This window comes from Copidosoma floridanum, unplaced genomic scaffold (genome assembly GCF_036245765.1).
Source record: "Copidosoma floridanum isolate Cflo_tuat_1 unplaced genomic scaffold, Cflo_Japanese_pri ptg000005l, whole genome shotgun sequence".
Taxonomy (NCBI): domain Eukaryota; kingdom Metazoa; phylum Arthropoda; class Insecta; order Hymenoptera; family Encyrtidae; genus Copidosoma; species Copidosoma floridanum.
In genome coordinates this window covers 1,544,730-1,570,891 of record NW_028321882.1, presented here as the reverse complement: position 1 = coordinate 1,570,891, position 26,162 = coordinate 1,544,730, and the positions used below count along the sequence as shown (strand labels likewise).

Sequence of the window (26,162 nt, the reverse complement as noted above, 5' to 3'; positions counted from 1 at the left end):
CTGTCTAGGGCTTAGGAGCTTGAAATTTAGTGATTAATAAACACAGGCCTCCGGCCTGTCTGGTGCTTAGAAGATTGGGATTTTGCTGGTTACATGCACAGGCCTCTAGTCTATCTGGGGTTAGGAGGTTTGGAGCTTTTTCAACTTTTTGTCCGCTATATTTGGATCTGACATTTTGAATTTACAAAATCTGATGTCGGATTCGTAATCAGTAACCTCAAAAACCCCTATATATAAACTTTTAATTAACTAAGATTACTTAAGAAATGTATTTATTGATTTTTTTAAAGTGGTGCTTTACCTCTTTCAAGGATAAAGTTCATAAAAAATCCGGAATACGTCTACTTCATTTTTTAATGTTGCGTTTCAAAATTAAAAAAATTTTTTTTAGTGTTTTTATAATTTTTTATTAGAAAATTGATACAAAATAATAGGTTTTTACCCCCTTACAATAGGGGATGCAACCCCTTAATTACTTGTGCTTTGTATGAGAAATAATCTCTATTTCATTTTATAACAGAATATAAGGTTGAAGCCAAGATCTTTAGGATAAATGATCTTTGGGGTTTACTTTAGGAGTTGCTTTCACCCCTGAGAACTGTGCATGGGCCGATAAAAAAAGACGTGTCCGAAATTTTTTTATACTTTACCACGTATTAAAATTTCATCAAAATCCTCGTCTGACAACAGGGACACCTCCTTTGTTAGTTACTCCTCTTTTTAAACTCAATAATAATAATGAAAACAATGATAATCCTAATGTATATAAAGCTGTAGTGCCATAATAATAATTCCTCTTGATTACAAATAAAATGTGCCCTTAAGCATGCAACCATTGTCTATTAGTAACTCAACTAATTTTTACTACAGTTAGTTTATGAAATATATCCTTAGATGGGCAAGCATTGGTAATTAGCAATATTTGTCATTTTTTATTAAGTAATTATACTTATTAACAGTTGGGTATCTAATCGCTGGTACTTGCTCGCTCGAGGATATACTTAATTAACTTACTTTTACTACAAAATAGTTGCATTGCTAATCGCCGATGCTTGCTCACCTGAGCATGTATTTTTTTAACTTAAGGTCGCTCATTTTAGCGTTACGGGCTCTTAGTTTTTATTTTGGAGAGACGGAATATTCAAATTCGTGAGCCTGCAGCACTGGCTTATTGGAATGGAAAAATAGGAAAACATCCCTGCAACATCTTGAACGTTTGTAAGATACTATGTCGTAGAAAAATTAAAAACTCCTTGTTTTGCTTCAAAGGGTCGTCAAAACTGCAAATTTTCGAATGAGACATGAGCCTGTAACGCTACTTTAGCCCTTTTTTGTGCATGTCTATCCGAAGGAATACTTTTTTATAGTCTGAATTATGTTCTAGCTCTAGCAGTAAACATCCCTTGAATAATTAAAAAAGTTTTCAGATCGACATATTCCTCATCAATGTTGTAATCAACTGGAACATAAAATATGCTGTTTTCGGTGGAATGAGCCACATTCATTAGACGAAGTGTCAGATATGTCCTGTTCAATAAAATCATTAATTTAACACAAATACTGTAGTACTCTCGATATCTGACTATATGCGGTCGCACCTTAAATGCTCTGTCAGTGTACATTCTAACGGCAGTAACTCTTTCCATTAGTTCTTTATCAAACCCAACGATGTGACAGTTACCGTCGGACAGGGTGACAATGTCACATACTTTATTTCAGTGTCGTAATCGTACTTAAATACCTGTTGTTCTCTAACAGATTTTCTGAACCTTTGATTGTGGAAACGTCATTGAAGCTAGGTATTTAGACAAACCTATCTCTTTTAATTTTAAGGTGACGGTATAAACAGGCCAGCTTAAGTGCAAGGGATATCTGAGCAGTCGTAGCAAGTTTTCTATAGTAACAAAAAAAAAGTGTAAAGTACGAACATGTACATGCAAAAAAGATTTGTAATCTCAACAGGTGTAAATTATATTTCATACATAGCTAGCGAGTTAAAGTGGAGAATGTTTCATATCTCTTATGCAAATTGTACCACGAAGCCAAGCCGAGGTTGACAAACACGAGATCTGAGGCATCTTTACTTGCTCCTATGGCATGTTCTTATGTATTTGATTTTTTGTCTTTTAGGACAGGATATATTTGTCCTTCAAAGTGGGTCAAAATTACCCGTTTATGGCCATGAAATAAGTAGTTTTTATAATTAGTGGAGTATGTTTCCAGTTTGAGCTCCAAGCCTCGTGCTTACCTTAGTTAAATGCGCACCAGATGCAAAAACAATCACTCCTACCACGGGTGCAAGCTGTGACATGGCCTGTATACTCTTAAATTGCGCCTAAAAGTGCAAAATATGCCTTTGGGTGAAAAATATGCAAAGTGACACTTGCCCACTTGTTGTTTAATAAATAATTATGGCATTTATATCACCCAATCAAACCAGGACTGAAACTCAGTTTATTGTTCATATACCTACATTTTAAAAATTTTTTAAACAATAATTTACATAACAGACGACTCTTTTAACAGATATGCAATTTCTTATTACAGTTTGCGTTTTGAATCTTTACCGCAATGAAAAGATTTAAATACATATTAGTTTATTCGAAAAAGAGAATTTTGTCTTAAATATTAACTTAAAATGTCACTATTCAGAATTTATGTTCATATTGACAGTTCGATTTAATTGGCCTATACTAGTACTGCCGTTGGGCTGTAGTAACAGGTCTCTAGCGTAGCTTGATGTAGTGACGGTATATTATGTATTTTCTATGAAAAAAGTGTCAGCACAACTATTTTTCAGATGTTTGCAGCCAAATAATTACCTCCTCAAATTAATTAAAAAGTAAAAAAAATCCTGTTACGTAAAATATAGAAAAATGTTCCAAATGAGAAAAAATGCTCAACGTTGAAATTGTACTGCAACTGTTAATTTTTTTTCTTATTCGTAATTAAATGAAAACTAGTAGAGCTGCAAATTATTTTTCATAAGGGTTCATAAGCTTTTTTACTATTTGTGAGCTGTTATCTGTCAAGTCTATGAAGCTGTTCATATAGACGGGACAGCGTGACACATTACCATTAGTTTTAAGCGGGACTGTGAAACTATCGCACTTATGTGAACAGCCTCTATAAATTATCATAGCTATACTGCATACAGTATTACTATATATGCCTTATAATACAATAATGTGGGTGATTCTACCATCATATGGTAATAGTGTGCCCATGTAAGATTTCCACATAACTATAACTATGTAAGCAGTTAATGAGACATCTTACATGGGCACACTATTGCCATCTGACGGTAGAATCACCATAATCAAATACAAATTTAACTTATAGAAATTTTTTGCTACAAAAATGTGCAAAACATTCTTGCCAACTTTTTTTCCATTTTAACTACATACTTAGATTTGCCCATAGTAACATATTATGAGTTATCAGGGACCGTGCGTATTTACGTATTTTCGCAGTACCTATAATACAGTCTTTTTTATAATGTATGCATTTAATTTAAATGGGCAATCAAAACATTATAAATCATAGAATATTAAAAAAGTCCGACCTATTATTGTAAACTGCATGGTACAATAATAAAATAGATGGACTTCCTCTTTCATCTTATTGTAGTAAAATTGAGTAACGCTTTTCACCCCGCTTGTTTGATGCCATCAATCAATTCTTTATATAACGCTTTGTCCTTTTCATAATGACAATCTAGTTTACAAACTTTGGCATCATGTGCTCCTTTGATTTTAGTGATCGAACCGTCTATCATGTGCACGATGACAGTACATGTAGGTGAAATCAAAAAATAAGTGCAGTTTTAAGTACCTTTAATAGTTCTTAAATTTAAGAATCTTGTTTCAAGAAAATTAGAGAAAGTTAAGTACTTGTCTTGTGAAAAAAAAAAATTTAAAAATTTTTCATCGTATCTTTGGCCCACTTACATAAGGAGAGAGCGTTCAAAATAGTTTGATTACTTAAACTAGCTCTTGATGCATTGCACTTGATTGTTGCTCCTAACCCATCGCATGGCCGTTTTTCGTCAGAAGTAAAAAAAAAGGGCCACTCTTCATGGATACCGAAATCTTCATGATAGATTTTCGAAAGCATTCTTATTTTTGAACTATTGTGAAGCGCTATCGCCATCAGAAAAATGAAAAATCTTATCAATCCTTGTGAATGCACTTTTAAATAACTGATTGTTTTTGTTTGAAACATGTAGACAGCAACTGTATTATGTGCACTAAACGCATAATTCTCGGAAAAATCAAGCACAATAAGAAACTCATTTTCTTTCAAGTTATTTTTAAGTTTAATATAAAATTTACTTTGTGATTTTGAAACAAAGTCATGAGGCACCAATTTTCCCAAACGTTTAATTAAGTTCTCTATAAAGTCTTCAATACTGCATATTACTTCCAGTAGTGCACATCGTTTTTCAATACACCAAAATTTATATGAAATTTCAGTCATTGATGATCCATCAAAAACTTGCTATAATTGTCGTCTTAAATCGCCGATTGATGGGCAGTTTTTACCTTTTAGAGAAAAACACTCTTCTGTCGGATCAATGAACACCAGTTTCAAGAGCAACTGTTTGTATAGCGATTTCTTATGACCTGCATTGTTAATCCCTTCGTTATTTTTGAGCAAAGAGAATAATTTACTTCCTAAAAATAATAAAAATTGAAAATGAATGAAACCGTAAATTTTTTTTTTAATTGGAGCACGAATTGTTAATTAATCATTTTTTAAATAATAAAAGAAATTTTTAATGTTCTTACCGTCCAACATTAATTTAAAATTTTGATGATACGTGCAATCACACACTGTATGTGTGTAACTAATTCCAGGCAATACGTAATGCTGAGGTCTTAAAAGAGTGAATGGTGTTAAATCAATTTTGTGATCGGGATATTCTGCTTTAAATTTCTCAAACAGTTTCTTCAAATTCAATAATATTAACTTTTTTGGTACTAAATGCTTTTCTCCAGTTAAATCCTTAACAGATTTGACATCTTTTTTTCCAGGTAATTAACGAGAATTGTCTTCTCGTTCATAAAAATTAACATCTTTTTTCATTTAAGTAGATTTTTTTGATTTTTATGTTTTCTCATAAAAAGTATCAACATTAACGTTTTCTTTTAGCATTGCTTTCGTATTACGAATGAAAGTTGCTCCAACTTGAAAAATTTCTCTAATCTTTGGTTCACCCCATTTTTTTGGTAAAATACTTGATAACAAATCAATTTTTTTTTTTAAAGTAACAATAAAATAAAAAATTAGATTTTTAAAAATTTTTCTGGCACTTCTGTAATGACTTCTTCGTACTTTCTTTTGACCTAAGACTTTTGATCACATCTTCAAATTTTCATAATTATTTGTAAATAAAGTACATTGTGTAACTTGATGACAAGAGGGAAAGAAATACGAGTGCGTTCTATTTTTACTTGAAATATTTGTCACTTAACAACCTCTAAATAAGCGCGCAATCGAGTACTTATATTACGACCTCGAGGGATAACTATTTTATTTGTTATGATCACAGAGCTTACTGATATTTTTGTACTGAAGACATATTCAAAACATTTTCCACTGATTGTCTTGAGCATTCATAGGAAGATTGACTTTCGAGAGTTTGACTTTCACTTGGCGTTTTTTTTTATTGACTATCTGAGGACTCGCTCTTGATAGATTAAACTTAAGATTCTTTTCGACAAGCTCAGCACATAAAACTATTACCTAACGCTTCAGAAAACTGAATTCTCACATCATCAGTTACTTTTGTCAAATCAGCCTCACTTGGATCGTCTAACATACATTAAGTTATTTGTTTTAACATTTGCACGTTATAACTCCAATATACGTTAACTAGAGATAAATGTACTTACGAGCTGCTTTCCAAAATGGATTAAGACACCTTTTACGAGAAGGCATAATGTTAAAGTAATTTTTAAAAATAACATCCCTCTTTTGTAATAAAATATCGCTTTTTTCAATGTGGAAATAAGGATTCAGGTAAAAGTAAACATTAGAGTTGTATGTCACAGTACCTACATAGTGAGGTTTGCTATGAGTCTGCAGAACAAGTAACCAAGAAGCAAGAGAGCCACCTGCAATCAGTAAAGAGTACTACTATTGAGTACTAATAACGAAAGAGCAAGAAATTTTACGTCGATTTACGGTTTAAAAAAAATTTTTTCAGTATTATTAGAGCTATGATGAAAAATTTTGAAAACAATGCATAATTTACGAAACAGTCCACAACTATGGCTGTACTTGATATTTTTGGCTAAAAATTGGTGAGTTAATTCAGCAGATGGTAGGAAGTATGTAGTTCAATTTTGAGCAAGTTCTGAGACATCGACTTAAAATCGCTCACAGAATTTTTGGATTTTACCCATGTACAGTTCTTCACTTTCTTGTACTTGCATTGATAATACCTGTAATGGACGGTAAATATTCGCTTAAAGATTGTTCATAAGATATACGTGTCATTTGCGTAATTAGTTTTATAATATTAAAATATTTGTGATAGAAAATGATACTTGCATTGTTTTTGAAAATCTTTTTAATGAAAAATATAATTTTGATAATATGCGGTTGATTATTATTCATGGTAACTTATTCATATGAGTTTCATACAAGTTCATAAAAAACAAAACGTACAACGGCTTTATTTTTGAAAGAAAGAAAGAAATAGTAAAACTATGTGAGTACTGCCAAACACAACAATGCCATTAGCTAATCGCCGTGGGTGGTGAGGGGTTACTCATGAAATTCTTATTTTTGGTTCAAAAAAGTGTCTTAGAACTTGCTCAAAACTGAACTACATACTTCCTACCATCTGCTGAATTAACTCACCGATTTTTAGCCAAAAATATCAAGTACAGCGATAGTTGTGGACTGTTCTGTAAATTATGCATTGTTTTCAAAATTTTTCATCATAGCTTTAATAATACTAAAAAAATTTTTTTTAAACCGTATATCGACGTAAAATGAGCACTCTTCTATCCACCGTACCCTTCACGGCTTTAACCCTATACAACACTTACACAAATCACAAGTACGCTTTCAAATACACAATAGCCAGCGGACTCACTTATCTACACACACACATACAATAACACCAAATTTAAGCTTCTCTAACTCTATTCCGGCGCAAGCCAAGATTTGAGCTTAGCCCAGATGCGTAAGTGCCCCCTCCTCTCATCTCTTCGAGAGCGAGCTGGCCTTCGAAATTCTCCGTTATTTTCTTTCTTCTTTCTTCTCCTATGCCCTTTTGTCTTCTAAAGGAGTGGTCCTCATGGACCTGTCTCATGTGGGGTGATTAGTTCTTAGTCGGTAGGCACACCGGGTGAATCCGATTCTACCATTGGATTTTCTGGGGTGTTGATGAAGATTTTTCCCTCCCCGCTCCATCAAAAAAAAAAAAAAATAAAAATAAATAAATAATTGAACTCATCAGTATTATGTCATAAAAAATGTAAGAAACAGTCTCTTTACAGATAAACTCAAATAATTATAAATTTTGTAGGTAGGCTAAATGTATCACAGCTAGTGGTTTTTCGAGTCTGAGTCTTACAACTCATGCAGCAATTCTACATCTCCAATAGATCGATGTACGGGTTGTTGATCCTCTTGGAAAAGTTCTCCAAATCTTTAATGTGTGTGATGTGGGCTGTTTAGTCACACACAGACCAACTAACAGTTTCAAAGGGATTAATTATCACAGTCGTGATTATAGATTGCAACAAGATTAGGACTGTACGAAAAGTACGTAAATCCTGAACGTTGAAACAAACGACGCTTATTATCTACTATTAAACTATTTTATTTTAAATTCCTGTTATGTTGTTAACCACAATAGTCACAATTATTCTTTAAAATACTTAAATGTGTACCATTATTTTTTAAGGTTGTTGGGCTGATTATGTAGAGAAAAATAAGTCTTTTCTTAGAATAAAAATTATTCGTTTTGTTGGTTAAAGTAGTTAACTGAATATCTGCATTATGACCCTCATATTCAATAAAATGGAAATGACCTTTTTCGAAAGTACATATTGATTAACATCACGTTGTCCGACCAATATACTTTCCTTACTTTTGCATTAATCAGTAGTTGTAAGTGCTCTTAACAAAATGGCTATTTCTTACAAATAGTAAACTTTTTTTATAGAATAGGAAAGAGTAATTTTAGAATGGGATCCTTAATTCAAAACATCATTAGTAGTCTCAGATTCACCCAGGTACCTGTACCAACCACAAACCAACCGTTACCCACATAGAGACCAGTACGCAAGGATACTTTTTTGTAATGCTACATTTTGTACTTGTACGTGACAGCTCAATAGGTGTATGAACAAACAACCCAATATCTTTAACTCACCGGTACAACTGGCTAAGCATACTTGTCAGCTGTTGTTGTCAGTTTACATACAATTTTTTTCATTCCCTCAGTGTACATGAACCGTAAGCAGGATGTATAACTTTATTAATATTAATCTCATAGCAGCTTTTTTGAACCAAAAATAAGAATTTCATCAGTAACCCCTCACCACCCACGGCGATTAGCTAATGGCATTGTTGTGTTTGGCAGTACTCAAGTAGTTTTACTATTTCTTTCTTTCTTCTAAAAATAAAGCCGTTGTACGTTTTGTTTTTTATGAACTTGTATGATACTCATATGAATAAGTTGCCATGAATAATAATCAACCGCATATTATCAAAATTATATTTTTCATTAAAAAGGTATTCAAAAACAATGCAAGTATCATTTTCTATCACAAATATTTTAATATTATAAAACTAATTACGCAAATGACACGTATATCTTATGAACAATCTTTAAGCGAATATTTACCGTCCATTACAGGTATTATCAATGCAAGTACAAGAAAGTGAAGAACTGTACATGGGTAAAATCCAAAAATTCTGTGAGCGATTTTGAGTCGATGTCTCAGAACTTGCTCAAAATTGAACTACATACTTCCTACCATCTGCTGAATTAACTCACCAATTTTTAGCCAAAAATATCAAGTACAGCCATAGTTGTGGACTGTTTCGTAAATTATGCATTGTTTTCAAAATTTTTCATCATAGCTCTAATAATACTGAAAAAATTTTTTTTAAACCGTAAATCGACGTAAAATTTCTTGCTCTTACGTTATTAGTACTCAATAGAAGTACTCTTTACTGATTGCAGGTGGCTCTCTTGCTTCTTGGTTACTTGTTCTGCAGACTCATAGCAAACCTCACTATGTAGGTACTGTGACATACAACTCTAATGTTTACTTTTACCTGAATCCTTATTTCCACATTGAAAAAAGCGATATTTTATTACAAAAGAGGGATGTTATTTTTAAAAATTACTTTAACATTATGCCTTCTCGTAAAAGGTGTCTTAATCCATTTTGGAAAGCAGCTCGTAAGTACATTTATCTCTAGTTAAGGTATATTGGAGTTATAACGTGCAAATGTTAAAACAAATAACTTAATGTATGTTAGACGATCCAAGTGAGGCTGATTTGACAAAAGTAACTGATGATGTGAGAATTCAGTTTTCTGAAGCGTTAGGTAATAGTTTTATGTGCTGAGCTTGTCGAAAAGAATCTTAAGTTTAATCTATCAAGAGCGAGTCCTCAGATAGTCAATAAAAAAAAACGCCAAGTGAAAGTCAAACTCTCAAAAGTGAATATTCCTATTGGGTTATTGGGTTATTCCATTTGGCTGGAATGGGAAATGATTTGTCGCTGTCCTTATCTTTCGCATGAAGTCAAAATATTATATCATATGACCCACATATACAATTATATCCACTCTGTCATCTTGTCCAACATTTCAAACTGAAAACGTCTTTGAATATACTTTTCAATTTATCATTTGTTAATGACGATTCTTTTGAACTACAAATTTAGCGCAAACATAACAGAAAATATTGGAGTTATTTTTACATTGATAACCATGCAGTTCTCTTGTAGTTACATGTTCAACGACGGCTAAATTATCCACCGCTGTTGGACTGCAGTTGCTTTATGACAACGCCTGTGGATCTAGAAATTCAAAGTGATCAGTGATCCGTTAGGGGTGAAATGTAAGAAAATAAATAAATACAAGTAAAGTGTATTTAAATTTTCCTGCGTTGATTTATTGATGTGCAACGTTTCGCTGACAATATGCGTCAGCCTCATCAGGCTACAAAATTAAAATTAAAAACACACAATGAGTGATCTAGAAGGCTCAAACACAAAAATACAATAAATTTTTTTTTGTAAATTGTTACCGCAGGTACCCGAAAATTCGTAAGTTTGGTTGACTTACTCGTCACTTGTCGTGCTGTCGACTGACAATAAATTACAACCGCCAGCCAGCGCTTATATAGGTGGAGCCGCAAAGGTAGACGGTAAAGGGCGATGAACTCGATCGGGACATTTAAACTTTCGTAGTAAAGGAAGGTATGCTCGATTAAAGGAAAGCACATCCTCCTTTCTATTGATGTTGTGTTTGTCGAGTTTTATATAAAGCATTTCGGAAATAATTCTTTTTTTATAATTGGATTCTTTGTCAAGGATTTTAAAGTTATCCCAATCGAATTCATAGTCAAAATTGATTTGGTGTGCACAAACAACGGAATCGGAGTTTTTACTTTTCATATGTTCACTGATGCGGACCTCCGCCGCTCGCTTTGTTTCACCCACATATGACGCAGGACAATTTTTACAATAAAACTTATATACTACATTTGTCTGTTTATGTTTATTCGTTGTATCTTTTCCTAAGCGGACGATATGCTGCAGTTTATTGTTAATAAGAGGGTAAGTGTGAATATTGTAGGGTTTTAACATGGTTGAAATTTTTTCAAAATTATTGTCAATATATGGTATGCCAATTCTGCAGAGAGGGTAGGTGTTTGTAGTGCTTCTGTTATGATTACTATATTTGTGTCTTTTTAATCTGACCTTTATGTTTTTATTAATAATGTTAAAAGGGTAATTGTTTTTTATCAACAGGTTTTTTACCTTAGCAATATTCACACCGTGAAAACGTGTACTGGCAAGTAAGATCGCCCTATCAACCAAATTAAAAATAATATTTCTCTTATAGCTAACTGGATGACCAGAAAAATAATTTAAGATTCGTCCGGAAGAAGTAGGTTTTTCAAACCAGTCAAAATTAAAATAATTAGAATTTCTTATTATCGTCAAGTCTAAAAAGTTGAGTTTCTTGTCAATCTCCATTTCATATGTAAATTGTAGTTTGGGATGATATGAATTAAAAATATTTAAGATTTGGTCAATATGGTCAACATTAATAAAAAGTAATACATCATCCACGTAACGAAAATGAAAAGATGGAATAATATTATAGTTATTTTTTAAGATGGAGAGACAATCATTTTCCAGGTCGTCCATTACAAGGTCAGCAAACAAAGGTGAAATAGGAGAACCCATTGGCATACCATATATTGACAATAATTTTGAAAAAATTTCAACCATGTTAAAACCCTACAATATTCACACTTACCCTCTTATTAACAATAAACTGCAGCATATCGTCCGCTTAGGAAAAGATACAACGAATAAACATAAACAGACAAATGTAGTATATAAGTTTTATTGTAAAAATTGTCCTGCGTCATATGTGGGTGAAACAAAGCGAGCGGCGGAGGTCCGCATCAGTGAACATATGAAAAGTAAAAACTCTGATTCCGTTGTTTGTGCACACCAAATCAATTTTGACCATGAATTCGATTGGGATAACTTTAAAATCCTTGACAAAGAATCCAATTATAAAAAAAGAATTATTTCCGAAATGCTTTATATAAAACTCGACAAACACAACATCAATAGAAAGGAGGATGTGCTTTCCTTTAATAGAGCATACCTTCCTTTACTACGAAAGTTTAAATGTCCCGATCGAGTTCATCGCCCTTTACCGTCTACCTTTGCGGCTCCGCCTATATAAGCGCTGGCTTGTGGTTGTAATTTATTGTCAGTCGACAGCACGACAAGTGACGAGTAAGTCAACCAAACTTACAAATTTTCGCGTACCTGCGGTAACAATTTACAAAAAAAAATTTATTGTATTTTTGTGTTTGAGCCTTCCAGATCACTCATTGTGTGTTTTTAATTTTAATTTTGTAGCCTGATGAGGCTGACGCATATTGTCAGCGAAACGTTGCGCATCAATAAATCAACGCAGGAAAATTTAAATACACTTTACTTGTATTTATTTATTTTCTTACATTTCGCCCCTAACGGATCACTGATCACTTTGAATTTCCAAATTCACCGGAGGGCACTGATATATACTAACAAAGCCTGTGGATCTACTTTCTCACTTTGACCAGCCACCGATATTGGGCTTCCGACCAGTGTTGCAATATACCCAAGACTTCTCTTAGGTGCTCTTGGCTATTAGCGCAAGCGCGGAAGAACCATGCTTTCTCTCTCACGGAGCAGCTAGGATTAGGGGAGCCCCCCTACCCAGCCTCCAACTTAAGCCCCGCCCACTTATCAGAACTTAAATACTACTTTTGACCATAGCTGCTCGTAGCTTTCGATGGTCAAGTGGACTAAGAGTTTTGCTCTCGCTTGACTCGTAGCTCGGTGCTCCTCGATTCCTGACCATGACATTTTATTTGTTTATTATTTTTTTTTTTTTCATATTGGGTTACCGCAACAGCCTATTGGCCCAGTCGCCGGAGCCATCCACTCACCATCTATGTGTGGGGGTGTATTGCCACACCCATTAAATCTTCTTTCTTTTATTGATACCGTACAAATCATACCATGGGCACAATGGAAGTATCTCCGGTGTAACACACCTTGTCAGTTAAGCTGACACTCTCTGCACCGGGGGGAAGTGCATCGGGTCAACTTGCTACTGTGTAGCCTGGGTCCGAAGCATCGAAACCAGGCTAATTAGCATCCTTGGAGAAGTCCCATGTTTCAGGGGCCACTCCTCGCCGGTAAGGCCGGCGATCCCTGCCTGGCATCGGGCCCACTAATCCCTACCTATTAGGCCCTAACACTGTTTCGCATTCACCCAGGCCCGAAGACCTGTGGAGCAAGGAAAAAACCCTGGAATTACTCTGAAGGAAAATTCCACGGAAAAACCCGCCCCGAAACAGCTGGGGTTACATAGGAACTCTTTCCGGTGAAAACAGTTTTTGAAAAAATCTGCACTCACCGGGAATCGAACCCACGACCCCTACAACAGCGTTGTATCAGTAGCAAGCACGCTTACCACTGAGCCAACGCCGCTCCTTTTATTTATTTATCATTTTTATTATTATTACTATTATCCATATTATTATTACTATTATTCATATTATTATTAGTGTTATTGTTATCATTATTATTATTATTATTATTATTATTATTATTATTATTATTATTATTATTATTATTAATATGAATCATCAGAGCCATAATTAAATGCGCAATAAAAATACTAAAATTAGCAGATACTCTTTCCTTACAACCTTGCGGTAAGTATCGGGGTGCGTTTTTTTGTTATTTCAAGAAAAAATTAAAAAATAATTTAATTACTAAGAAAAAAATGATGAAGCTCTGTCTTAAACTAAAAATACATTGGAAACATTAAGTAACTTTAAAAAGATTTTTTGATAAATAAGTATTTTTTTCGGAATAAACCAAGTTAACAAAAAAAATAAACAAACTGGACTAATAATAAAATATTAATTTTATTACTGTAATTTTTTCTTTTAGTGGTATCTCACATAGGCCTATTCCACTAATAATGATGTCTGAATTAATATCTTAAAAAACACTTAATTCAAACAAAAATAAGAACAGAATAATTAAACTTAATTTTAAAACTGATAAGTTATAATCTTCTTTAAAGCAATCATCGATTCAGAAATCTACATAAATACTGTAAGTATGAAATTAATAATTTTAATAGATAAATAAATTACTACATCTCTAAGCAGTCTTTTTTAAGTAGTTATCAACGTTACTATAATAAACAACATTTATTTTATACGAACACTTATTATACAGGATGTAATGAAATATCCCTTAAGTAAACTTATTTGGATAGTAACAAAAAAATCTTAGGTTTTTAAATAATACTGTAAAGTGACACAAATCTAATGACTAATTTAAACTTTTTTAAATAGACTTATAGTGTAAGAGTAAATAAGTAAATAAATGAATAAAATTTATTTCATATAATTAAAATAAATGTAATTTCTTATCTAAATATAACTTTTTGAATTAAATTGCAATCGATACAAAATAAAGCAATAATTTCACAGACTCTAATTATTTAAAATTGTAGCTTAAAAAACAAATAAATAAACATTAAATCTTGCACTTTATCGTAAAAATAGCTAAGAATCAATTTTGCATGAAATACACAAATCATAGAAGACATTTTAAACTAAATTAGTACGAAGTTAAAAAAATTTCGGAACACCTTACTGATTACAAGTTGCCTTGAATTTTGATTTCTGGATCGTCTGTTTAATCGCGTTTATACATTTTGAAGTTGAATAGTTCAAGATGTTCCTTTAAGATTTTAAAATTGATTGCATCAATACTTTTAATTGGAAAATAAAATCGAATGAAACAAATCGCGTTCAGTAAATGAATTTCCATTTTGTTCCGTTTCTTAGGCTTTGTATCTGTAACAATCGAAAAAATTCTTTTCGCTTCGGTGTTAGAATGCGGAAAAGATAAAATAGAATTTTTTAATTTGGAAACCCTAAATCTTTATTTTCTAAGCGTCAATCAATAATGTTTTTCCAAAACTCATCTATTTTAACATTGCAAAAAGTTGAATCACTGAAATCAAAACGTGATGGCAGCTGCAAAATTTCTTTCTTTAATAATTCAAAATCAATATCTGAAAAAGGAAAATAAGTCTGTAAGTCGTCAATTACGTTAGGATTCTGACTCCAAAATTCACTATTCAAGGCATTTGTAGGTTCAAGAAACTTAAGTGTTCGAAGCACACCATCGTTTTTAAAATAATATTTCTGGATTTCGTTGAAAGCAGTCACGTAAAAATTCTAGAAACTTTTCTAAACATCTACAGCATCTTGTTCTGGAAGACTTTTTAAAATATTATTGCAATTATCACCAACGGTCACATCCTTTAATGGCTTAAAGTCTTCATCTGCGTTTACCTTGTAATTAAAATTTTCAGTTATTTTTTTTAGTGCTGCATTGGTGAGGAAATTAGAGCCCATTGCTACTAAAACTTTTGAACATTTGGTTCTTAATTTATTAATGACTAGTTTTTTAGTTTGAAAAAATGCATTAAATTTATTAAAATCAAGTAAAGTAGAATGTATAAAATGCAAATAAGCTTCTACTGAGTTATTACTTAATAAGTTATATATAGTTGGAAGAGCTTTTTTTTTTCCTCATCGTTACTTTTAGCATACTTCTCATGAGATTCGAGTAAGAAAAAGGCTTTTAAGTTCTCGCATCTCTTAGAACTATTAGAGAAGTATTTAGCAATTGATTGTAGCAAAGTCTGGCAATACGTTTGAATTTTGGTGCAACTTTTTTTTGTAACTAAAGCTGAAGTATGACAAATACAAGGAAGCAAAATGACATGCAAAACTTTATTTCTGAAAAAAGTGAAAAGGGAATTTTTTGAGCTGGTCATGATACTAGCATTGTCGCATGCCAAACTTGCTATATTGCTTAAAGGAATTCCATGTTTTGTTAAAAATGTTTCAAACGCTTGGAACAGTTCTTTTGTACCACACAATTTCGCTTCTAATTGAATCAAATGTAATAAATGAGAAACTACTTTACCCGTTTCGTGGTTAAAATACTGAATTGCAATGCAAAAAATTTTTTTTAATGTAATATCCGTCGATTCATCGATTAAAATTGAAAATCTTTGATTTTCAAGAGTGCTCACTACATTTTGAAATTCACAAGCGCTCAAAACATTTTTTATCAAACTTGCACACTTGTCCCTTTTTATGCCCATTTGCTCTACAATTTTTGGTTTTTTGCAGAGCTCCTGTATAAAAGGTATCAAGTTATTTACAAGATGAATTGGCTAGTTATGTTCTGCTATAAAGAGGGCTATTTTTAGTTCAAACTCTTAAACTTGAGAAATTATATCACTAAAAGGAGAATCATTGTGGGGAATAACTTTTTGTTTTTCAATATTTGCCCTAGTTTGATGTTTTTCTGTTGCATCGTGCTTGACCAAATCTTGCCTGTTATAGCATGTAATGTTGATACTACAAAAAGGACAATGAGCAGGTTTCTCAATATTTAAAACATCATGTAAAAGCCAATCTCGAAACAAAGGATCTACTAACCACGCTAAAACAAAAATGCAACTACTCTTTCTTTTTTTTAATGCATCAACATCACTGCTCTTTTTTGATTTTCGCTTCGAATTTTTATTCGCACTGGAAAACATGATTTCGGCTCTAATATAAAAATATTCTTTCATAAGTGCAATAATAAATGCAAGCGTGAATAAAAAAACGAGAATTGTACACAACTATCTAATCAAAAAGTGAAATAAACTGCTTTACGAACTCATAAAATTTTATACTGTGCCCCAGTTAATTACCAACGTATTATGCACGATACAGGGTATTAAACGCTCACTACATCAAAAGTACACTAATACTACGCTACTAATGTAACATAACAAAAAAAACATACGTATTACTTAATTACCTTGTGATATTTAAACCTGTTTCCTCCAAAGGCTGATGCTAAAAGAAAGAAAACGTAGTCCTCTACGCTGCAGTACAGTATTGCATACATGTATAATTGAAAAACAACGCATGTCGCGAAATCAAAACAAACAACCTCCGCAAATGCTTCGAGTGAGCCGCGATTTTCACGCGCAGCTTTTGTATTCGTGCTGCCTGTAGGCGCGCTTTTTCCTCATGCTGTGCAGTAGCTTGTAATGACTGCTGTGTTTTTGAGGATTCTCAACTCTTGATAGATACATATTGTTATCGATTTATACATAAATCTTGCCAAGTATTTTAACGATTAATTTATTTTTGTACTAATAATGAACTACAGCACAAATTATCCATGGTTGAATCAGAGTTACGCGAAATTTTATTTTTAAAAAACTAATCATTCATTAATAAGTCTTTTAAAAATTACTTAAATTTTCCAACGTATGTTTAGTTTAAGTCAGAGCTTCATCATTCTTTTCTTAGTAGTTAAGTTCTTTTTTAATTTTTTCTTGAAAAAAAAGAAAAACACACCCCGATACTTATCGCAAGGTGGTAAGGAAAGAGTATCTGCTAATTTTAGTATTTTTATTGCGCATATAATTATGGCTCTGATAATTCATATTAATAATTATAATAATAATAATAATAACACTAATTATAATATGAATAATAGTAATAATAATAATAATAATAATAATAATAATAATAAATTTCATGGTCTGGAATCGAAGAGTACCCAGCTACAAGTCAAGCGAGAGCCAAACTCTTAGTCCGCTCGACCATCGAAAGCTACGAGCAGCTATGGTCAAAAGTAGTATTTAAGTTGTGAGAAGTGAGTGGGGCTTAAATTGAAGGCTAGGTAGGGGGGCTTCCCTACTCCCAGCTGCCCGGTGAGAGAGAGACAGAGAGCATGGTTCTTCTGCGCTTGCGCTACTAGCCAAGAGTATCCAAGCGAAGTCTTGGGTATATCGCAACACTGCTTTCGATACTTTGCATCGTAATACGTTGTCTTCGTGTATCTGCCATGATGGCGTGGGAATCGTGATCCAAGGCTTTGCCGGATCATGGAATTACTCCGTTGTCTATCGCTACCATGTGCAGGTACCCTGGATGGCAGATATAAAACATGTAACGATGTGAAGGAGTCCAGGACGTAAGACTAAAAACATGTTGCGACCAGTAAAAAATTTATCAGGTAACGGGCTTTTGTAATTGGACTTTACACTTTTAAAATAATCTAATTAATTTAATTTAACGACAAAATATACTCTAACGTAGTGAAATGTAGTCCACTGTGATTTAATTTTTGGGAGATACGTTAAAAAACACGATTTTGCTCGATCCTAAAGACTTTTTGGCTTTTGATAGAAAACTGATAAATGCTGAGTTGATTCTAAAATCAGGATTGATTAAATGAAATAACCAAATACATGCAAAAGTAGTAAAATATAGTCCATTGTTATTTTTTTTAAATATGCTGAAATAGCCAATTGCGCTTGATGCTACGATAGCGTGGACACCGAAACCTGGTTATCTAAATCCTAAGTTTTTGAAACATTTGAAAACTTCAGACAGTTAGGAATAAAATAATTTCATTCCTATCTTTCCAAGGTTTTTAAATATTTGAAAAACTTTAGATGAGGATACACTGGTTTGCATGTCAACGTATACGTTGGAATCAAAACCTGCTTATTTGAGTATAAAATATTTATAATATATAAAAATCTCGACAAGTTAGGAATGGAATTATTTTATTCCGAACTTCTTGATTTAGATAAGCAGGTTGCGATAACAACGCTGTGCTACGGTCTTCTCGGCTTCTAAAGAAAGATTCGAAAATGCTGGAACCAACCGAAAACCATAATTTGAATTAACAACCAAATACATGCAAAAGTAGTGAAACATATTCCGATGTAGTTTTTTTTAAGATATGCTAAAAAATCTAAAAAATCTGATTCTAGTGGATTCTAAGGACCTTTAAGCTTCTAGGGGGAAACTGAAAAAAGTTAAGTTTAACATTAAATAATTAAATAATTATATGATATAAGGACCACATATCGACGCCTCCTGTAAAAAAAAGCTTGACTCAGGGCGATAAGATAGATAGTGCAACTCGAGACTCCCAGAAAAAAGCCACCTCATAAAGCTTTTTTCAAAAAGCTTTTAGCATAAAGAGTTATTAGTGTCATTCAAGGGAACTCGAAAAAAAGCTAGGTTCACTCTAAAATAAGAATTCATCTTTACAACCGAACATGCGCAAAAGTGAAATATAGTCCATTGTGATATTTTTTTTTAGATAAGCTTAAATAACCGTTTTTTCTTGATTCTAGGGATTTTTTCGCTTCCAAGGGAAAACTATGGGTCCATTCTGAAGCCATATTTGGATTCAGCGTGCAAAAATACATAGGTAAAGTGCAGTCTAGTCTGATTGAAAATTTTTTGTTTTTTTTTTTGTAGAGCTGTGTAATCAATTTTTGTAAAACATTGTTGCTTCAAACAAAAATGGTGTAAGAAAAACCCCTGATTTACTTAATTACGTAGATATAGTTTTAATCTCGACAATTTAATTTTAACCTTTAGATAATTGGCAGAAGTAAACTGTTCTTTTGCTTATAAATCAAATCTTATAGTAGACAAAAATTTAATTTTTTTTGTATTCGAAAGTTTCGATTGTGCGCTGACACAAGTTTTGCTCGACAGATTGCTTTGTACTTAAGAAACTTCCTTTGTCTTTCATTGGAAGTAAAGTTCGTTTTATGAATATACAGTACCCTATAATCGTACATGAATTTGACTCTTTCAACAACAGTATCATCTTTAAATTAGCATTTTCCTGAAATACATATCAAAAATTAGAAAGACTTTTCATTCACCTGAATACATATAAATTTCATTATGTACTACCTTTTTTTACTATTTATGATTATAACTACTGGAGTATCTGGTAAGTGTGGAGACTGATGATTTATTGTAGTATTTACAGCTTTACTATCAGTCCAATTATGAATAGATTTATCATAACTGCTTATATCTGGCTCTAAAAACGATGATTGTACGCTTGATTCCATACTAGTTTTCTGCTTCTCAGGAGACTTAAGATTTTCTTCATTTGATGTTTTGTCTAGTTGTTGAATTTAGCGGGGATGGGATTAGGCAGCGGAAATTGTTCGTGAGCAGGCGACCGATCGATCGTGCGTTGGCATTGATCCGTGAGTGGGGCCGCTAGTGGAGGGACGCCATATGTTATTTGTTATCGACGGTGGATGGACATCACTAGACGTAACATAAGGCTTTTAAAAGTGTGTCAAAAAATTAAAAGTAAAATTTCTTTTGTCCGTGCTTTCCCGCACATGTATAGATGGTACAGAAAAAGCTTTCATTACCTTAAAAGTAGCTTTCATAACAAAAAGTTGACCTTGAAATAAAAAGGCTCAGGTAGTAGAGATCAATTGAATCCTGCGTTTAGTAGTAAGCCTTGTTGTCAGAATTCCCCGTATTTTAGAAATATTTTGTTTTACCATTAGTCATTACAATACTTATACTTGTAAGCGCTGTTTTTTACCGTACGCACATACATATTTCCAAATAAAAAAGCATTAGAGTTCCAAGTATCAAACTTACAGACCCTAATAGCATGAGTTCAAACCGTATGAATAATTGATCACTGTATTAGCTTGTTTCCATTGTCTTTTTGGCGTTGAATAAACTAATCACTACCTAAAAGATTAAGTGTACAGACTGAGCAAATGAGTTTCTACTCCAATACAAGTTTAACAGGTGCAAAAAATACTTTATTTTTTTAATATTGTTAGGATTTATAACAACGTTAGTAAATTGAAGCAGCTAAAAATGTCATCAAAGGCTCAAACGAGGACAAAAAAAGGGAAAACAGGTTTTTTTTTGTTTTTAATGCATGCACAACACAAATCGAAAACTAATGCCTTAGAAGAATTCAACCTATTTTTTAATTTGCAAATTATAAAAGAAAAATAGTTTTTGCTGTGATTTTTAAAGACTTACTCATGCTCTTATGAATTTTAAGTACTAAAATTTGAATACATCACATGTCTTGTGTCCCCAAGTATTGTACTTCATTGTCTTCAATTCCAAATCTATCCATTGCTGAATTCTTACATATCTTAAATCTCTGCCCCTTTTAACCTTAATTTTTTTTTGCTAATTCTCCTCTTTTCATTCAATCATGTGAGTTTTTTTGTGAAAACACTCAATGCTCGTAAAGCTCCCTCTTTAGATAACTCAGACGTCCATCCTACTAAATACTGTTTTGTATATGAGCTCGCTAGGTATTATCTTGTCACGGACACAAAGCCCCAATGTTCCAGATATCTGTCAGAAATATTACTTATTTTATCTAAAAAGCTATGTACAAGTAGTTTTTTAGCATCCTGGGTGTTTAACATATCTAAGAAGCCTAAAATAAAATCTTGATATTTTGATAAGATTTAAACCCACAATCCCTTAGTACAAGCAAGTTAGTGTATTCGATTCCATGAAAAGACAAAGAAAGTGAGTATTTTTGAGTCCAAGTTGGTCCTTAACTTCTCCCACAAAAAAAATAAAAACCACCGAAATTGACCATTTTCGGACAATTAATTACAGGGCTTCTAATGGTTCTAAGAACCTTTTAAGGGGCTCTGATTGTAGCTATTTGTAACACTAACCTCTGATAAAAATTGAGATGAAAATTTGTCTAGTTTATCACCATAATTTTCAAAAATGTAAATTTAGGTGTTTAGTGAAAGTGGCAAAAAAATCGCCAAAAATGATCTTAATTCAATTTTCCAAACCTATAAGTATTCTGGAGATGTTTCTCTACTACACAATTATCATGTAAAATACTCATATCGACGAGCCGTCGAAAAATGTGTTGCAAGATGGCGTAAATTACGGCTTCGGGTGCTGAGGCGGGCCAGTAAAAAAAAAGGACGCATGGTGGGGGAAACCTCTCTGCTGCACTGGCTAGGCTCAAGTAGGTGAGTGCCTGTGTTTATTTAAGAGTAAAAATTTAGGCTGGCTTCTCTATATAGCTAGCCCTTTAGCGTAAAGAGGATGGATTGCTTGAGAATTAAGGTGGGGACATTCGCGTGCGTAAATAGAGTGAATTGACTCTCTGTGCGCGAGTTTCTCCCCTTTTTGTAATTACGCGTTGTATCCTTTTCGGCGCTCGGTCGCCCAGCACAAGTGCTGCCTTATTTTTCTTGCCTTTCGACCGTTGAAGCCATCTGACGCTCCCGCGAAGCAGTCCTTCCTTCGACATAGAGTTCATTGGCAGCGTCTTTACAATAAGGGCTAAATTATACCCTTTGAGAGAAGTCTACAGAAAAGCTAGTCTCCCGCTGATTGTCGTAACTTACAGTTATCAATAATTAGCGTTTCTTTTGGTGTAAAGTCGAAAAAAAAATCGAGACACGTTCGATTTTTTGTGCAATCTTCTGACGAGCGACTGGCGGAATCGTCGCCTCGTAGAAGACAGCCTTTATATTGTATTGAGTAACACTTTTCTCGTGAACTTTCCTAGACAATTAACTCTTGTAAATTTGAAGTAGAATTTCTATGGTCAATAAACTTTGTCTTGAAAGAAATCTTTATTACTAGGAGAGTTCTTTATTTGTTATCACTGCATGCGAAATCATATGTTCTTGTGCATCAATAAACCCTCGATGCAAGATAGTTATAATTTCCACATCGCAATTTAATTTGACCGTCAAGGACGAAAACATTCACCTGGACTTTTCACTTCGAGGCTTCCGAAATTTTCTGGAGTCACAAGAAAAGCCCAGTATACAAAAACAGCCTGAAAGTGAATGCGTGGCTTTAAATTGGTTGTGTCATAAAAAAAATAGTATAACTTTGAATGTACGAGACCAATTTTAATGTTTAATTTTTAAAGTGGGGCACCTTGCAAAAATGTTACTAGCAAGCTCATTCTTCCTACACCATAAATATGTGACGTTTAATTTTTGACCATGTACGGAACCTTTATAACTAATATTATATTGCATACTTGGATAAAACTATTTTTTTTTTCAGAACTATTGAGTTATATACTAGTAGTCTTGCGTCACTGTTTAACATAGCTGAGTGTACAAAAAATGCGAAAGACGACATGGAGGAGTTTTATGATGATGGATTCATCGTGGTTTTTTTTAATTATTGCTGTTTGAAAAAGTAATAAATTTAGTATCTGTACTAGTTGCCACGAAGCGAACTATTTGAACATCAACATCGTTGTGATGGTTGACGATTATAATACAAACGCGCGCGCAAGATGGCAACGAAGTGTTGGATATGGTTTTTAGCACTTGTGCATCACTGGAGAGCGATATCACGTTACATATGGAAGAAAGAGTGGCGGGAGACAACAGTGAATGATAAATAGTTTGAAATTAAAAAAGTATTTCATAACTATGTTATAAGTCTAAGATTACACGTTACGATCACGTTTTGTAAACAAAAAGTGTGCTGTGAATGTGATAATGTGTAAATGTTAAGTAAGTAAAAGAATTTTCGCGATTTTGTACCCATAATATGTTATGTTTATTACCATATTGTTTTCACTAATTTTCCAAAATATTGCATGAGCAAACTTACTATATTAGGCTAAAGAATGAAAATACTACTATAAACTACCAGGTAACAAAATTATGATGTAATAAGGTTCGATAAAATATTACATATTTTATTAAGATCAGTTTAACAGATTAATATACAATATTTTAACTATGACAAAGAGTTCTATATGAGGACGAAATTTGAACTTGCAGTGCAGGTTTGTTTTATTAGAGGAATAGGCTATTTGTTAATTTTTTTGTGAAATACCACACTTTTAAAAAAAAAACATTAAAATAGATCTCATACTTTCGGAGTTACACTATTCTTTTTTTTTGCATAGCTGATTTAAAGTTGTACATTCACCTTGAGGCTGGCCACTGCAGCAGAGAGGCATTTCTTCCATGTGTCATTTCCCCTTCGATGCCCAAAGCCGATTGCCCAATTTTGCATTGCATTTTTCGATAGCTTAGCAAAACTTAAAAAAAAATAAATTAAACTAAATTACTATAAGAACTAGGCATTAAAAATATCTACAATTATATACAATTTTATTTGTAAGAAAAAAGTCTAGGACCATTAGAAGTCCTGCTATAAAGCGTCTAAAAATGGCTGTTTTCGGTTGTTGTTATTTTTTTGTGGGAAAAGTTGTGGACTGATTTGGCCTCAAAAACACTTTCTTCGTATTTTTGAGCACTATTCCAGACTATTTTTTATTTTTGGTAAACATTTGTGTACAACATTAATAGTTCTGTACTGATGCTTATTATTTATTGTTTTATTATTTCTTCAAGTAGTGCCGTGCCTAAACACATTTAAACCAATAAGGAGCGCATATGCGTACACTAAATAGTCAATAGCCGCGCTCCGTGTACTCACATTGTACCTGGAGCTCACTGCTGCTGCGGCTCGGTGGTCTGCCCTGTACGCCTGTTTTGATAAGTCGCACTGTGGTCTTATGTACCGTATTCACGTGTCTCGTAATATCCATCGCTTAATTATTAAATTATTATTACATACGAGTATACTTACCTTGCTTTATATTAAGTGTGCGACCATTATACTAACAATTATGTAAGCAGAGAAAGAGCTCTTTTTTTGTTACTTATTAAATATTCAGATAAGTGTTAAAGGTGTATCTTGTACACTTTGAGTTGAGTCTTTCGTCTCACCTCCTCTTTACCTCTCCCATCAGGTCAAGATAATTTAAAATACAGTCCACCAAGAGCCATGATTATGATGCAAATAATGTGTATCAGTGAAAGAAGATTGCCTTCTCACGACGAATTTTTACTTCTAATTTCTTAACTGACTAATAGACAGTAAATGTAAAAAAAAATTATCGCAAAAGGTGATCTAATTCCTGCTCAGCTATAGGTCATGTGGTTAAAGTACAGGCTTGATAGTGGGATCAAATTAAGTTTTCGGCAATGGAAATTGAGACTAGTTCGAAAAAAATACATTGTAGAGAATTCAACATAGCTAATTGATTGTAATAAAATCGAACAAAAAATATTTCCCTGTAAGACCTAAAAAAATGGCAAAAGTGGTAAAATATGGGTTTTAGCATCAGAAACGACCAGTGAGACTTATAAATATATAGAAGTATGCGTGGCAAAAAGGCAAACAAAATGAGCTCCGCTTAATCCCAAGTGGTCCCGTGGTTTGCCTGAAAAATGCAAAAAAAACTCGTTTTTTGAGCATATATTAAAAAATTAATAACTCTTATTCGTATCAACGTTAAGGGCTAAAATTTGGCAGAGTTGTAGCTTTAGTGATCTTTAACCACTGTAACGAATTTTAACAGAATAGGATGGATAGTTCTGGCAAACCTCAGCTAAATGCAGCTAATGCAAAAAAAGGTACTTTGGCAAAACGGCCTAAAAAAAGTTGTTTGCAACGTTAGATGCAATTTTTTGTGGAATCGTATTCTTCAATACTTTCTCTACAACTTACCAAAGTATCGAATTTTTTTACAGTGTGGAAGTAATTTAAAAAATGATAAAACCGCATGGATGTTTTTCGCATACGGTAGTATGGCGCGTGAGGGGCAATGAACCATCGTAGTTGCCGATACATAGGCCACGTCCACTCTCTGAACCTCAACTCTGGTGTTATTGACCGAGTACGTTCAAACTGCAAGTACTCTTAAAAATAATGAAACCTCAAGGATGAATAACCAACTTCCACACTGTAAAAAAATTCGATACTTTAATAAATTGTAGAGTAAGTATGAAAAAATATGATCCCACAAAAAATTGCACCTAACATTGTAAACAACTTTTTTTTGGTCGTTTTGCCAAAGTACTTTTTTTCCTTTAGCTGTGGTTTGCAAAAACTATCCATCTGATCTTGCTGAAATTTGGTATGGTTGTCGAAGATCACTTAAGCTACAACTCTGTCAAATTTTAGCCCTTAATGTTTATGCAAGAAAAGTTATTAATTTTCAAATATTTCCTCAAAAAACGAGGTTTTTTGCATTTTACTAGGAACCTACTAGAATAGTTAGGAATAATCAGAGCTTATTTCGCATGTCTTTCTGCCACGCATACTTCTATATTTTTTTTTATTAAAGCTTACTGTTTCCGATGCTTAAAACCGTGTTTTACTATGTTTGCCATTTTTCTTAGGTCTTAGAGAAAAATATTTTCTGTTCGATATTATTCCAATCAATTGGCTTTATTTAACTTTTTACAATATATTTTTTTCAAGCTAGTCTGAATTTCATGCAAAATTATTGACATTTTAAGCTAATTCATACATACTATTATTATAAAATATTAAAATTTGTGTATTAAAAAAAAGTTACAATGCTTTTTTTACGTCAAAGGTATTATTTTAGATCAGTGAGAGTATTTTTACTCTTTGTCACAAAGCAAAC

General features: G+C 33.0%; 1 protein-coding gene across 2 annotated transcripts in view; it reads left to right on the top strand.

Moving 5' to 3' along the window:
* Positions 1 to 26,162, top strand: part of Lrch (Leucine-rich-repeats and calponin homology domain protein) — a 757,344-nt gene that overhangs the window by 62,481 nt on the left and 668,701 nt on the right. The gene's annotated exons all lie outside the window — the stretch shown is intronic.